General features: G+C 44.5%; 1 protein-coding gene across 1 annotated transcript in view; it reads left to right on the plus strand.

Annotated features, from left to right (window-relative positions):
* Window positions 1-13,278, plus strand: part of SUDS3 (SIN3A corepressor complex component SDS3) — a 36,262-nt gene extending 22,984 nt beyond the window's left edge. The window contains exon 13 of the mRNA XM_075718776.1: window positions 13,239-13,278. The gene's annotated coding sequence lies outside the window, so the exon portion shown is untranslated. The remainder of the gene's footprint in view (window positions 1-13,238) is intronic.
* The last annotated feature ends 612 nt before the right edge of the window (window positions 13,279-13,890 follow it).

Consider the following 13,890-nt stretch of genomic DNA (forward strand, 5'->3'; position numbering starts at 1 on the left):
GTTGGGTGGCAGTCACATCCCAATAACTGATGTATGTAGGTGGACCTGGAGCAGAGTGTTATGGCTGGGTTTCTGATGTGTTGCCTTTGTGGCTGAGACACCTTACCTATTTTTACTGTGTTTAGAGTTTCAACTGGATCTGGAGCCTTGGTGAGGAAAGGAGAGGGTGTCTGTTTCCCACCCCTTGAAAATGTGCCATCTTTGCTGCAGCGTTAGTCAGGTGGAAAGCAGCAGGCTGTATTTTGTCAAGTTAACAGCATACTTAATATAACTTGGCATTCTCTGCATGTGTGACAGGTTTTTAATAAGGTGATGATGTACCAAACGGGATTTGTCACTGAGCCTTAAAACGAACATCGTAGTTCTTACAATAAAAAGTGCTAAGTAAATAGCAGGATTTATTTTCCTACCTATGTCATTTATCAATATATGTTTGTGGAAATAGCTGGGAACTTTGGTTCAGTTTTGGGGAGGTATCTTGCCAACCTGCTAACAGCAGGTGATCTGTCTGCTGCTGTGATGTTATCTGTTTTGGGGTAACTTTAAAGGTATTGGTAGAAGTGTGGAAGTGCAGCAGCTCTCTTAGAGCAAGGCATGGTATAGGTGTCATTGCATAAGCTTAATTATATAGCTTCGACACAACATCTTAATCTGAATCAACAACATCTGCTCACCATCCCTATTCCTGGGTGGGTGAGGGGGGTGTGATGGAATGGGACACACATTTCTAGTTCACACCCTAATCGGAATTTGAATAGTCTTCTGGAAGCAAATACCTGTGGGACTGTTGCACCATCTTTCTCTTCTGTAACCCCCCTGTGGACACAGCTGTGCTGAGAAAGTTACTGTCATCATAAGAAGTCATCTTGTGTTGCTGCAGACAATCAAGGAGTTTAGCCTTGGACTGCAAGTTGTAGTAGGAGAAAACAAGCTAAGCAAGAATGAGGACAGTGAGCAGTCAGGGTGGGAAGGAAGTAATTTGAGTGTACTGTTGTATTGACTGGGGAGATGGGTTACATAAACTGATCCTGATTGAAGGCAGTGCTTCAGCATGGAAGCTGTCAAAAGTTGATCTCGCGCTCTTACTCTACTCTTTCATGCTGGTCTTGGATCTCCAGGAAGGATGTATGAGGTTTGTACAACTCCTTTCTGTCAGAATTCCTTGCCCATTGCCAGTTTCCCTAGTGCCCCTTTCTGCTTTTGACAGTCCCGAGTGTGGGCTTGTAGCCCTCTGCTCAAATTTAGCTGCTACACTTGAAGGTATTTTGTTTTAAGGCTACTTCATCCTTAGTGTCTTATTTTAATGAAATGAAAGGCTTTCTTGCCTTAGTTGATCACCATAAAAAATAGATCTGTCTCCTCTAACAAAGTACATGAATATTGTATCCTGTTTTTTCAAGGAGGCTGTTCTCTAATGACCTGCCATTTACAAGGCTGGAAATGATAAAAATGCAGTGCCTTATTGTGCACTCAGGGAAGCAGTACATTTTTTTAATCCTAGAAGGATGCTCAAAGTGTGTTGTGGTGAGGATGAGGCATGTGGAGATCAAGAGTATAGACATCAGCTGTAGAAATGAAGATTTCCTGCCACTGGTTGGAAAAATAGAGACAAGTTACTCAAGGAGATGGACAAGGTCTTGCTTAAATTCTAAGAGGAAATTGGCTTTTCTATCTGCTGCTTGCCTGTCTAAAATCAGTCATTTGAAGAATTCAAACCCTCAGTGAACATAAATGGCTTTGCTACAGTTATGAAAAGATTTAATCCTCATTATGGACAGCATTTAAAGGAAGTTTAAGAAATGGTTTTAACTCCTGCTTACAGAATTTTAAAGGAAGGTGAACCTTCTGCCAAAAATAGACTTTTATTGAGGGTTAAATTGTAGGTGGCTGTTGACTCATCTTAAGCATCTTTTTCATTGCCTTGAGACATGGACTGTGATGTTTGATCAAGTGCAAAATAAAAAAGGTTCCCCCCTCCCCCCACCATTAGGCGTTCAAATGGACAGGAAGCCAGATCAGTGAACCAACTTCCAGTGGCTTTTTGACATCATACTCACTGAAAAGTTTCAAGAGAGGCTTTTTCCTAGGATGAATGCTAAAAGAAATTGGGATTTTTAGCTCATGTGCTTTGTCTGGAATTTTGTAAAGAGACAAAGTGATTTAAGAACAGAAGTCTTGATTGTTTGCAATTTTTTGTACATTTCTGGGGAACTTGCAAAAATAAAGCCTAAAAGAGCAAGAAGTTGCTGTGACTCTTGTGAATAACTGAGGTCCTTCCTCTTTCAGAAAAAGGAAAATTAAAACACCTTTTGGGTTCTTGTTCCACAGAAGTAAATAGCAAACGCTAAATGATTAAGAAAATCTGAATGGGTGTCTTCAGGTTTGCTGTTACCAGTATTAGTTTGTCCAATTCTAAAACTAAAAATTTAGTATTTTTTGAAGTATTTAGAAAACAAAAGAATTAATATTTCTGTTTTTCTATGATTTATTGAAAACCTGTTCTCACTGAAACTTCACATTTCATACAGTTAAAGAATTCCACTATTTTAATGTTTTGCTAAATTTGAGAAACACCTTTGACATTTAATATCGGCTTAAACTTTTGGGATGCCAAAATATCTTGTAATACTTTTAAGTACCAATCTCTTTACAGTGGAGCAAATGATGGCATTTAGATTTCTCCTTTTTATGCAAGAATGCTTTTCTGTAAAATACTGATTTTAGTTAATAAATACACGTAAATAACTGTTTGGTTTTATATTACTTCACTGAGAACCAAAAAACCCCACAAAAGAACTGTTTGGGTTTATATTACTTCACTGAGAACCAAAAAACCCCACAAAAGAACTGTTTGGGTTTATATTACTTCACTGAGAACCAAAAAACCCCACAAAAGACTTAGGGATTTTTTTCCCCTCCGATAAGATGTTAAGAAATAGATGGAGGGGGAGAGTAGCTTGTACCCTGGGACCAAAATTTAAATAACATTCAGGTGACAAAAGACATAAAGGCAAAATATTTTCAGTGGTGTATATCTAAGCAGGATTGGTGTCTAAACTCCCTTCATGTAAATGAGATGCTGAACAGCAACACAAGAAGAATTACTTAAGCCTTTGGTTCTAAAATAGCAATGCTTTGAGCAAAGCCAGTCATTTTTAGGGCTTTGGAACCAAGAGATCTAATCCACTGGAAACAGCTACCGATTTATTTAATGAATCTTAAATTTGAAACATATCATTTGCCCTGTATGTCTAAGGTAGCTTTGTCATTTTTCATTTAACTCTAATTTGCAGCCACATGTTCTGCCCCAAATCTTGAGGGGAAAAAGAATCAGAATAGTGACGAAACATAAATTTTTCATTTCATTTTATTAACGTTCCTTATTTTTATTGAGTTAGGATTCTTTTGACAGGGATGATTGCCTGCAGATCTCCACTATTTTAATGGCTATCCCAATTAATGAAACCTAATGATCTTCAATGAAAATAAATACAAATGCAAATCAAGGTTAAAATCGTTGTTTTAAATCAAGGTTTCTGCTTGATGGTTTAAATCCTGTTTGGAATTGGTGACTGAAAGGTGTCCAAGTGATGAACAGATTGATTGCACTGACTAACATGGGTTTGGAGAATGGTTGGCTCAGGGTGCATGGATGTAGCTCCATGTCTTCTTGCATCATGAAATGAAGAGGTAGGTGGAGTTTTTGTTTGGGGTTTTTTTAGGGAAGTAATGCATGTCTGATAAATAGTTAATTGGTTTCTCTTGAAATAAATAGCTGAAGGTAGCTGCTGATCATGTCAAGTTGCTGTTAATACTGAAGAACTATTCATTATGGGGAAGAAATACCCATTTGCCCATGAACTAAATTTTAGTAACAGTGAGTAATAGTCACATGAATATTTGCTTCCTAATCACATTAGAAAAAATGTTCCAAACCTTGTACATCATGAGGCATTGGGTAATGGGGAAGACTCTGAATACTGATGTTACTAAATCATGTAATACAGTTGCATAAAATTAGTATAAGCACAGGAGGCAAATATTCTGATGGAAAGTATTTCTGTGGTAGTAAAAATTTCATCCATTGAAATTGGGAATTGCTAAACCCCTTGGTTTAAGACTGTCCTGAAGATGATAAGACATGGTGGAAGAGTTTCATACATAACTTGGGACCCAGGAATGCATGCTCTGTAATGGTATTTCAGCACTAGAGTATTGATTAGGTCTCATTTTGTACCAAGTATGAAGTTTTGCAGTTCAGGAAAGGGAAATAATATGGCAAAGCTGGCAGGATAGTTACGAGCCCTGGCTCAGTCTATTGGTCTTGTTCTCCCCTAAGAGAATTCAAAACTATTGATTTGTTTCCTCTGTCATTGAAATGACTATTTTGAGCAGAGCTTTGAAAGTCTGGGTGAAATACAGAAATAAAGTGTCTGTCCCCTGGTCTCTGCCTGAAGATGGAAAAACATTGTCCCAAGGATGTGGCAATCCAGTGAGTGGCTCTGCTGCAACAGGGCTTTGCTCACTGAGGATTTCATCCGAGGAGATACAGGTGCTTGCTTGTCCTTTCCAGGCACTGTGAAGATGAGTATTTAGCAGATATTTTGGGGTGCGAAGCTGCAGTGTTGGTGCTCTCTTCCCTGGACTGCTGCTGTGGTGTGGCTGGACAAGGGAGGTGCAGCTTGTGAGAAGACTGCTGAAGTGGTCTTGGAGGGATGGCTGGGATTAGTGTAGTGAGGAGTTTCTGGAGCATTTAGCAAGGTTTGGCACCTCCCTGTTCTGAGGCCGACTTCCTCAAAAAAGTCTTAAGGGTTTAATTTGCTCTGAAGTACTTTGAGAGCCATGAAAGATGCAGCAGCATGTGTTCTGGACTGGCTTGTCACAGTGTCTTTTGCATGTGGCTGCCCTCTGGTGCCTGAGTCCTAAAGACTTTGGGGAACATATCAGTAGACTTGCCTTGTAATGGATGTGAGCAACCTTAAATGCTGGCTGTAGCCTTCACAAGGCATGCCGGTTCCTGTTTACCATCTGATGTAACTAAAGGTGTTAATCTGCAAAGCCTGTGAACAGGGTTTTTTTTTCCCTTTCCATCAGAGAGCCTGACAGGTACTTCATCTCGATTATGCCTCGGCTCTTTGCTGTATCTGTCATATTCCTGGGCTGAATGACAGAGCAGTAAGGTGCTTCTGGTGGGTGCATTTCCTACCTGTGTAGTGGGGATCTAATTAATGGATACAGCCAGTCAGCCGAGCAGAGGCACAAGCCCAGAAGAGGCAGTCATCTTCTCACTCTTTCAGCCAACCAACTGTGCCTTGTTACAACACCCTGTTTCAGTGTTGTTGCGTATTTACTTAAATTCCAAGGCATTGCTACTTTTTTTTTTCCAAATTAATTTATTATAGTGAGCATTTTCACTGCTTCTGGATCTTTTTATTGCCAAATACAGTGTTGAATCAGTGTGGTGTCTCAGATGAAGAATGTGGTGTGTGGCCAGGCAGGTTCTGTGTACTTGGTTTATCACTGGGGATTGCAGGATGTGGTGCCTTTGACCAAGGAGGTCTCCTGGTTCTGTGACCCCACCTGTCACCTACGTCTTGCTGCAGTATTCACTCCAGTGAGCTGTGTGTGCTTCTAAGAGGCTACCAAGAAAATTGCAGAAATGCAGTTATTGTTTATCTGAAAGTGCTTGTTTAGCTCTCGCCCCACTCCCCCTGAGTTCTTCAGTGAGCAGGTTTCTCTCTCAAATGCACACCGATGCACCTGCTGTGATGGGGTGCTGTGAAGGATGGTGAGGGTGAGTTGTGCCTGCCTGTGTGCCCGCTGGGTGCTCAACCCAGCCGTCATCATGAGAGCACGGGGAAAGCCTCACTTTTCTTCCAAGAATGGAGTTGTTACCTTCTGTGTTTTTTCAGGATGAGCTGCCCTCTAGCTCCTGACAAGGCTCACTCGATTGGGCTCTTGAGGTGCCAGTTAGCGCTCGAGCTAAATGCTCAAGTCTTTTGGGATGTTGTTACAAAGGAAACTGGAAACACTGTGGCATGGTGTCAGTGCTGCTCCTGCACTATTAACTGGTTTAATGAGCCTCTTAAATTGTTTTGGGGAAGACCTCGGTCTCCTGCATGACCTTATTGTCCCTGGTTACTGTCTCGTTACGTGGTTCGGCTGACAGAGCAGTGGTGGTGCTGGAAGCAGGAGCAGCGTGCTGTGAGCACCAGCGCCATGGGCTTTCACTTCCCAAGGGGAAAGCAGAAGGCTACAGCTTGGCCGTGTGGTGCCCGCGCACAACGGTGGGCGTTTTGGAGGCAGAGGCTCTTCTCACCCCGCGACAGCGTGGAGGCGAGTAGCCACGAAGCTGCTTGCATTAGTGAAAAGGGTTCCCTTTGCTCAATTGATGGAGTTGATAGTGCTGAGATCCTGAATTCTCCCACAGGTCTCTCAATCTGCACCTTGCTCAGCTGAACCTGCATGTTTAATCTCCTCACCCCATGTACTTTGCTTGCTGTGCTGCCATCCACTCTCGTTTCCAATTTCACACCAACATGCTCTTGACGTATCTATAAACGAACTCTCTTATGTCAATCCACTAAAAAGCAACCAAATACGTTCTAGAGAAATATTTTACTCCTCTGTCTCCTTTTGCTTTGGCAATCTTGACTGCTGCTGAGCAGAACGGGTGGGAGAAGCCAGTGTCAGTGCAAGAGCATCCTGCTTTCCTGCATGGTTAGTGCTGTGAAGGGCATCCAGTGCCTGCTGCTGCTTTGTCTTAGCAGTGATTTTACCCCTGTAGTGTTTTTGAACACAAACATCAAAGTTTTCTACAGAGAGAAGTAAATGGGAACATACTTGATCACTCAGTTGGCGAGGTTGAAGCATAGGAGTGCAATGATCTGCTGAAGACTGAGAGCTGTGTCAGTTATTCAGCTAGAAATGCCCTTCTCCTTCCTTAACTTAGCTTATGCTCTGAACTTTAGGGCAACTGAATCTTCCTTAAGGTTCTGCTCTAGGGTTGCAGCCATGTCAGAACTTTATCTACACCTCTGAGCACATAATCTCTTCTTCAGTGTTACCCTCATGTCTCTTCTCCCTCCAGCTGGACAGGCTAAGGCTCGGTCCAGAGCAGGTGACCAGATGATTTCTGGATAATGAGTTACTGCTAATCAGCTACATTTGGTAGTTGACTGTGAGAAGCTGGTTGCAAATCCTAAGTAAAAATGTATTAGCATAAACCATTGGAAGAGAGAGCATGTTTTCCTTTGCAGTAGGTAGAGAACATGGGGATGGTCTGTTAATCAGATCTGTCAGTGATCAGCTGACAGATGGCAACGCAGTGGGGATAATTAATCATTTGCTGTTGCAGGATGTTGAGTATGGAACGATGGTGTCTGTAAAGATTCTAGCAGAAGGGTTTTGTGTGAGACAGCTCAGAGAGGACCTGAGCCCCCTGGAAAGGAGGATCTCTCCCTCCAAGGTGGAACTCGCTAGCTAGAGATAATTAAGTCCATCTTGCTGGGGATCACGGGCTTTCTGCCTACCACCATTGGCTTTGCCAGGGCATCACAGAGCTAAAGGCTTGCAAAAGGAAGGAAGAAAAGCTGGCTGATGTCTGTGGGCTTTGATCTGCTGTGAAGGCTTTCTGCCCCAGCTTTGGGAGAGGGGGAATATAAAAAAAACAACCAACCAAACAAACAAAAAAACCCACCACAAACCCAAGAACCGCTTGTAGGTTGGTCTGTCGGGAGCATTGAAGTAAGGAGCAAGTCCCTCAACTGAATTTTCTCCTTAGGAAAGGATGAGCTGCTGTGAGTGAGCAGCAGCAGAATGACATGATGCTGATGGCCGGTGTCACTGAGGAGCCGAGCATCCTGTCTGGGTCTGCGCTGCCTGCAGGGCTGTCTGCTATTTTGAGAGGAGACATGGCAAAGGTGGTGTTTGCAGACAGTACTCGTTCTCCCAGCGCATCTCAAGCCCTGGGTGCGAGGGTAGAAGTAAAGCAACCTCTGTCTTTTTGTAATGCTTTTCTCTCTGTATCTTCTCAAAATCCTCCTTTCCAAAGGCAGTTGTCTCAGCAGGGAGAGTGAAGCACGAGTAGATGTGGTGCTGGCAGGGTGAGGATGATCAATGAGTAGAACCCCCTCCTTTCCTCTAGACTTTGAGGACTCTGCGTGGGAGAAAAGGCTTGTGTACCAAGGATTTGTCAGGCTTGTTCCTGGCAGATAAGTTGGTTTTATCGAGTGGCTTGACATGCAATTCCACACAGTGTGTAGATGTTTGTCTAATGTTTACTTAGAGGGAGAGACTTTCTAGCCATCCTAAAAATTAAACTTTGTGTAATTGTGCGTTTACTTGGGGAAAATGAATGTGAAGGTGCTGTCAAAATGTCAGGCTTGTCTGGAACAAGGGTCCTGCAGAAGACAAGTGGCATTAGCGCGTTTGAGGATGTTTAATTTAGAAGTAATGAAGTCCTCAGCCTTTGGGGGCCCTGTTAATTGAACTGAAGAGGTACAAAACCCAGAAGGGAGATGCTGTTCACAGCTGGGAAGGCAGAGACACTTGCAGAGGGAGAAGGTCAGAATAGATTATTTCTACTGTAAAATGACATCAGAAGGATGTGAAGAATTGTTCTAAAATCACATTCCTCCACGTGAATCATTTTAAGGGAAGTTAGTTTTATATGATAAGACTAGGTGGTTTGCTTCTAGGTGAGAAAGGGGCTTGGGTCTGAGTTTTAATTTGAAAGGTGTTCAAGGAAAGAAACACAACCATCCTCTGCTTTGTGAATCATCATGTAGGTTTACAGGACCACAGAAATGAATAACAACAACAAAAAAAAAAAGTCAGGAGACTTGTTGCAGCTTCCAGATTTGTAAGGCTGCCAGTCAGCACACTGTCTCTCCTCTCTGAGAAAAAACCCTTGCTGGGAAAATGCCTCCTTGCAGAACCTGAAACTGTGGTTCCCTTAGATCATGCATATCTTTTTTTATCTTGCAGGGACAGGGCATTTGAATGGAAATATGTTTTCTACATAAGCCACTGGGCATGGAGTTTCTCTTGATAACTTCATTTTGGTATTAAAATAATTTTCTAGATAATGCTGTTTCTCTTCTGAAGGCTTCCAAACTTTTACAACAGTGGAGTAATTATTCCATTTATGACGAAATTGAGGCAGAGGACTGTGGCTGCTGCAGCCCACGCTCAGCACTGCTGGCAGAAGCTTGCTGCTTGCCCCAACTTTCCAATAGCAAATAAAACTACATCTGTTAATCACCCTTCCTTCGCCAAATCCACTGATTTCATAAACACTAATGCAGGGTTGTGTAACAACAGGCTAGGAGGGTGAGTCGATGTTGCTCAGGTTGAGGTTTGGCCTTGTAAATACAGATTGCCTGCTGGAGATCTGTTGTTGGTGTCGGGGTCAGTATAAACAGTGTTTAGAGTTTGCTTTTTCAGAGGGAGCTTTCTGTTGTTGTAAGGATTTTTTTTTTTTTTTTTTTTTTTTTTTGGCCTTGGACCCCTTCTCTTCTGCCACAAGCTCAACAAGATCCTTTGTCATTCTCCAGGGAAGCTTTCAAACTCACCACTGTGGTTTTGAATTGGCTTTAAATAAAAGGTGTGCTTCTGAAGTGCCCTGCCCAAGGGCTCTAGAGCACTCCACAGGCAATCCAAACGGCCAGCAGACAAAGCCATTAAATGTGAAGTGCCCATGCTTGATTACCTGGCAGAAAGCTGCAGGAGAGTGTTTGCAGCTGAGTCCCACAGGAACAGGCTTTGTCTGAAAAACCACCCTCAGCAGGTGCTAACTCTTGGAAAAAGTCAAGGTAGGTCTTGTTGATTCAAGGTGGGTGGTTTAGTCCTTCATTTCAGTGCGGAGCAGAAGAGGTAGGAACAAGCAGAAATGAGATTAGGGAGGTGGGAGGAAGATGTTTTAAATGGGCTTCTGTGTTATCCCCCTCTGCTAAGGCATTGTCTCCCTGCATGGTGGATCTAAGCCACTTGAATTTCCAGCTTGCGTGACTAATGGCCTTGCTGTCTTATCCTGAAGGCAGATATATAGCCTTGAGAAGTCAGATCTAATTTCTTCATTTACATTTGCAGAGTGAAACCCCGTAAGTGTAACTCCTATACTGCCTCTAAGCTCCTTCAGCCTCCGTCTCCTGGCATCTCTTCAATTCTGAACACGTAGCATCATTTTACCTCTTAGTACCATGCCAGCTAGAGCAGCTTCTTCCAGGGTGGGGAGTCTTGTGTCCATGCTTTATTGAGCGAGGAGAGTGCTTGGAGATGAATGTGCAGTTCCTTCCTGTGACTTAGAAGGTTATATCTATATTTTTAGGGTTTGGGTTTTTTTCCCCATCTTACTGAGGTAGGAAGGGAAGATTATGGCACTTGATGATTTAATCAACATAATCTCCAGATGAAACATGCTTATGTTATACTACTGGGAGTTACTAATTTATGCTAGCTTGCTTCTCCTAAGGTAAATTAAATCATTAGTTTTAAGACTGGATTAGGTGCACATGTCCCCTGCGTCTTAAAAAGACAGTTCAGTAGTTCTTAAAAGCTTCTTGGCTTGGCATTTCTTGGGAGTCATCAAGTCCTTTCAGTGCAGGTGTCATGAAAAAGTGGAACCGAGATGCCATGCTTAAACGTGCAGCCACTAGCAAATGCCTCTATGCTGACACAGGACCTGTTAATGCCTTGTGCCTCCTTCTTTACCCAATAGTAGTATTTTGCCAGCTCAATAACTCAGTGAGAAGGTTTTGCCCCAGATCTGGGGAACCAGCAATTGCTCCTTTGATGAAATCTGTTTCTAGAGCATCTGCCTTCTGTTGATGGAGAACTGAGCTGTTCGGTGTGTGTTGGAGGGGACCTGGCCAGAGCTAGGTGGTCAGTGTCCCAACTGGAGAGAGCATAGGGACATCCAGGATGATGCATTGACTTGTGCTTGAAAATGCACCTGAGCAGAGCTGTAGCCCAGATATTGGGTGATCTTGGAAGTGCCATCAGCACCTCTGGACTGGCTGAAAATTCCCCAAAACGTATACGTGAAGCTCTGTGAGTGCACCACAAAAATTAAAAGTGAAAGATCTTCACTGAGGTGGGTGGGAGATGTTACAACTCTTTCATACAGGCAGGGAAACTGAGGCACGGTCTGCCTCTTCTCGCAGAGGGCAGTAGCAGGGTGTAGGAGTAAAATTTGGATGCCTGATGCCAGTGGCCCCTCCTGGAGTCAGGGTCCTCTGTGGTTCCTCTTAGGAACACCCGGTGTGGAGACACTGGCTCCAAGCGTTGAGGTGCCCTATCTGCTTGGATGGCCAGCAGCTCTGGTGAGCAAACCAGGCCCTGTTGCTGAGACAGATGGGAATGGCTGCTTATGACCCAGGGGGAGGAGAAATGACAGAGGCCCTCATAGCAATTTCAGGGCTATTAGGGATGTGATAATGAGGCGTTGCGTGCATCATTTTTCAGCACTTCACTCCCCTGCCTCCAGTTCAGCCCATGCATTAACACTCTCCATCCCAGGAGGACAGTAAACACTCCACTGGTGCTGTAACTCCATTTATTGTGCAGCTGGGCATCAACAGGGCTGGCGCATGTGCAGGTGGAGGGGGTGAGGAGTGAAGGTGCCTTCCCAGAAAGCTGGCTCAGTTCTCCATCCACGGAGAGCAGATGCTCAAGATACAGGTTTGATCAAAGGAGCAATTGCTGGTCCCCCAGACCTGGGGCAAAACCTTCTCACTGAATTAATGAGCTGGTAAAATAATACTATCTGGTAAAGGAGGAGGCACAAGGTGGAACTTGCTGCTGTGGGATGGTCTCCAGCCAGCTATGGGCATCAGGTTATGTGCTTGTGGAGAATCTTGTGCAATATGGTCTCAGTGCACCCGGGGAAGGGCCACTATCCATATGCAGTTTTCTATACTCTCCTAGTGCTGTTTTCCTTGGTACAGTCAGTCCTTTGGTGTGATTCTGCACAGCCCCTCTCTTGGATGGTGAAATCTTCCACAGCTCTGCTTTGCCTCTCTGGATCCCCGAGCCATCTGCTGCACCGCGGTTCCTGGCTGGTGGTGGACGTGCTGGTGGCTGCTTCAGAGGAGCAGCTTTGCTGGCTCTCGCATGCCCAGCTTGCGCCAGCAGAAGTGGGCATGCAGGCAGGATTTTCCTGAAGGGCAGAGCCGGCTTGCTCCCAGGGTGGGTATATTTCTGATCACTCCCGTGAGTGGGTTAATATCTCCACAGAGGTCAGAACAGGGATGAATCCATGAGGTTATAAATCATGCGGAGGGGTGGGAAATCGGCGTGCAGAGGTGGCCTGGGGCAGCTCTCTCTCTTGTGTAGCTCTTCCCATTATGCTGCTGGATGGCAGTACCTGTGCAAAAAGCAAGTGCTTCCTGCTTCCCAATTTCATTTTCGCTATTTGAATATATAGAGGTATTTTTCTGCTTGAATATTTAGAGGCAAGTGTGTGTTTCTCTGTGTAGAACATTTGCAGCTGATTTATTGCATGATGCTCTAGCATGGGCATTAAATGTTAATGCAGGTGTGCTGATGCTGTTTCAAACCGGGCAGCCCCTGGAGGTCTGTAGGCAATTGGTGAATAAAATCAGCTGTGTAATATGGCCCTTTGCTAGCCCGTAGATGTGCCTGTTGGTGTATCCCCACTTGCCACAGGCACCTCAAGAGGCATCCTTGGGCCTGAGCTCTTGACCTTCAACATGCTGTGATGGGGGACCCCTCTGTTCCTGTGTGACTCTGTGTGTGTCCAGCTTCTCGTGGGATTAGTTTTGGGGGCTGTGCATTTTCCCAGGGTGATGCCCGGGCAGGGGATGCCTCACACAAGGCAGAGATCGTCTCCCTACTGCCGTGCCATGGTTTGGACAGGCAGGTGGCTGTGTTATCAGAAGAGGAGATGAAAATACCCCCAACTGGTATTTGTCACTTCTGACTGCAGACATCAAGGATCTGTCACTGGCAGCAAAAGGGGAAAAATACTGGTTTTGGTTTGATCAGGCTGTTTTCCCTCTCCAAGTACCGCAGGCTGCAGTGGGGCTGACCTAGACATGAAGTACTGCTAAACGCTCACTCTGATTTACCTTTGCCTTTGTGCAGGTTTTTTCACAAGGAGGGGAGGTGCTTGTTTAATCATAAAGGAAACGTTTGTAGTCTCTCACATGCTGGCAGAGACCTGGGGACAAAGCTGGTGCAAAATGTATTTTGACTTGGTTTAATGTCTCTTTCAGGCTGCTGCTGTCTCTCCTGCATCTCCCTGCCAGTCATCCGAGGCTTGTCCCGCAGCCGTGGACGACCAGGCAGGTCTGTGTTTGGGAGCAGGGACCTCAGTGTCATGGAGGGGTACCACGAGATCTCCAGACTCCGGTCCTCTGTCTGCAGCCTGGAGGAGAGCGCCAAAGCAGGCGGGTTTAAAAGCCACAGCAGGAGAGGAGGGAATCCCTCCTTTGCAGGAGGGCAGGCATGCTGCAAGCAGTGCTCGGACATGTCAGATCCCACAGATGCTGAGCTGTTCCCCCTTTCTCCATCCATGCCGCTTCCTAACAGGGAGAGAGAGAGCAAATCAAACACGGCAGGGTTATTTATTGAGGTGTTTGAAGTTGAATGGATAGGAATCACATTTCCAAACTGTAAGAGAAAGAGCTTTTTAGCTCTCTTCCTTTCTCCAAAATAGCAATCGCATCACCGCGCACCACGGGGATGTCAGGGTGAATCTGTTTCACTGACAACAAGATTGTTCTGTCTAGACGAGGAAGCACTGCTGAACTGAGTGAGTCTGCAGAATAATTTAAAGCCAAAATACTTTACAGACATTAAATTTAAAATAAAAACTGGCTTGACACAGATGCTTGATGGATAGTTTGTGTGTGGGTGGGATGGTGG

Source organism: Pelecanus crispus, chromosome 11, assembly GCF_030463565.1.
Source record: "Pelecanus crispus isolate bPelCri1 chromosome 11, bPelCri1.pri, whole genome shotgun sequence".
Lineage (NCBI taxonomy): Eukaryota > Metazoa > Chordata > Aves > Pelecaniformes > Pelecanidae > Pelecanus > Pelecanus crispus.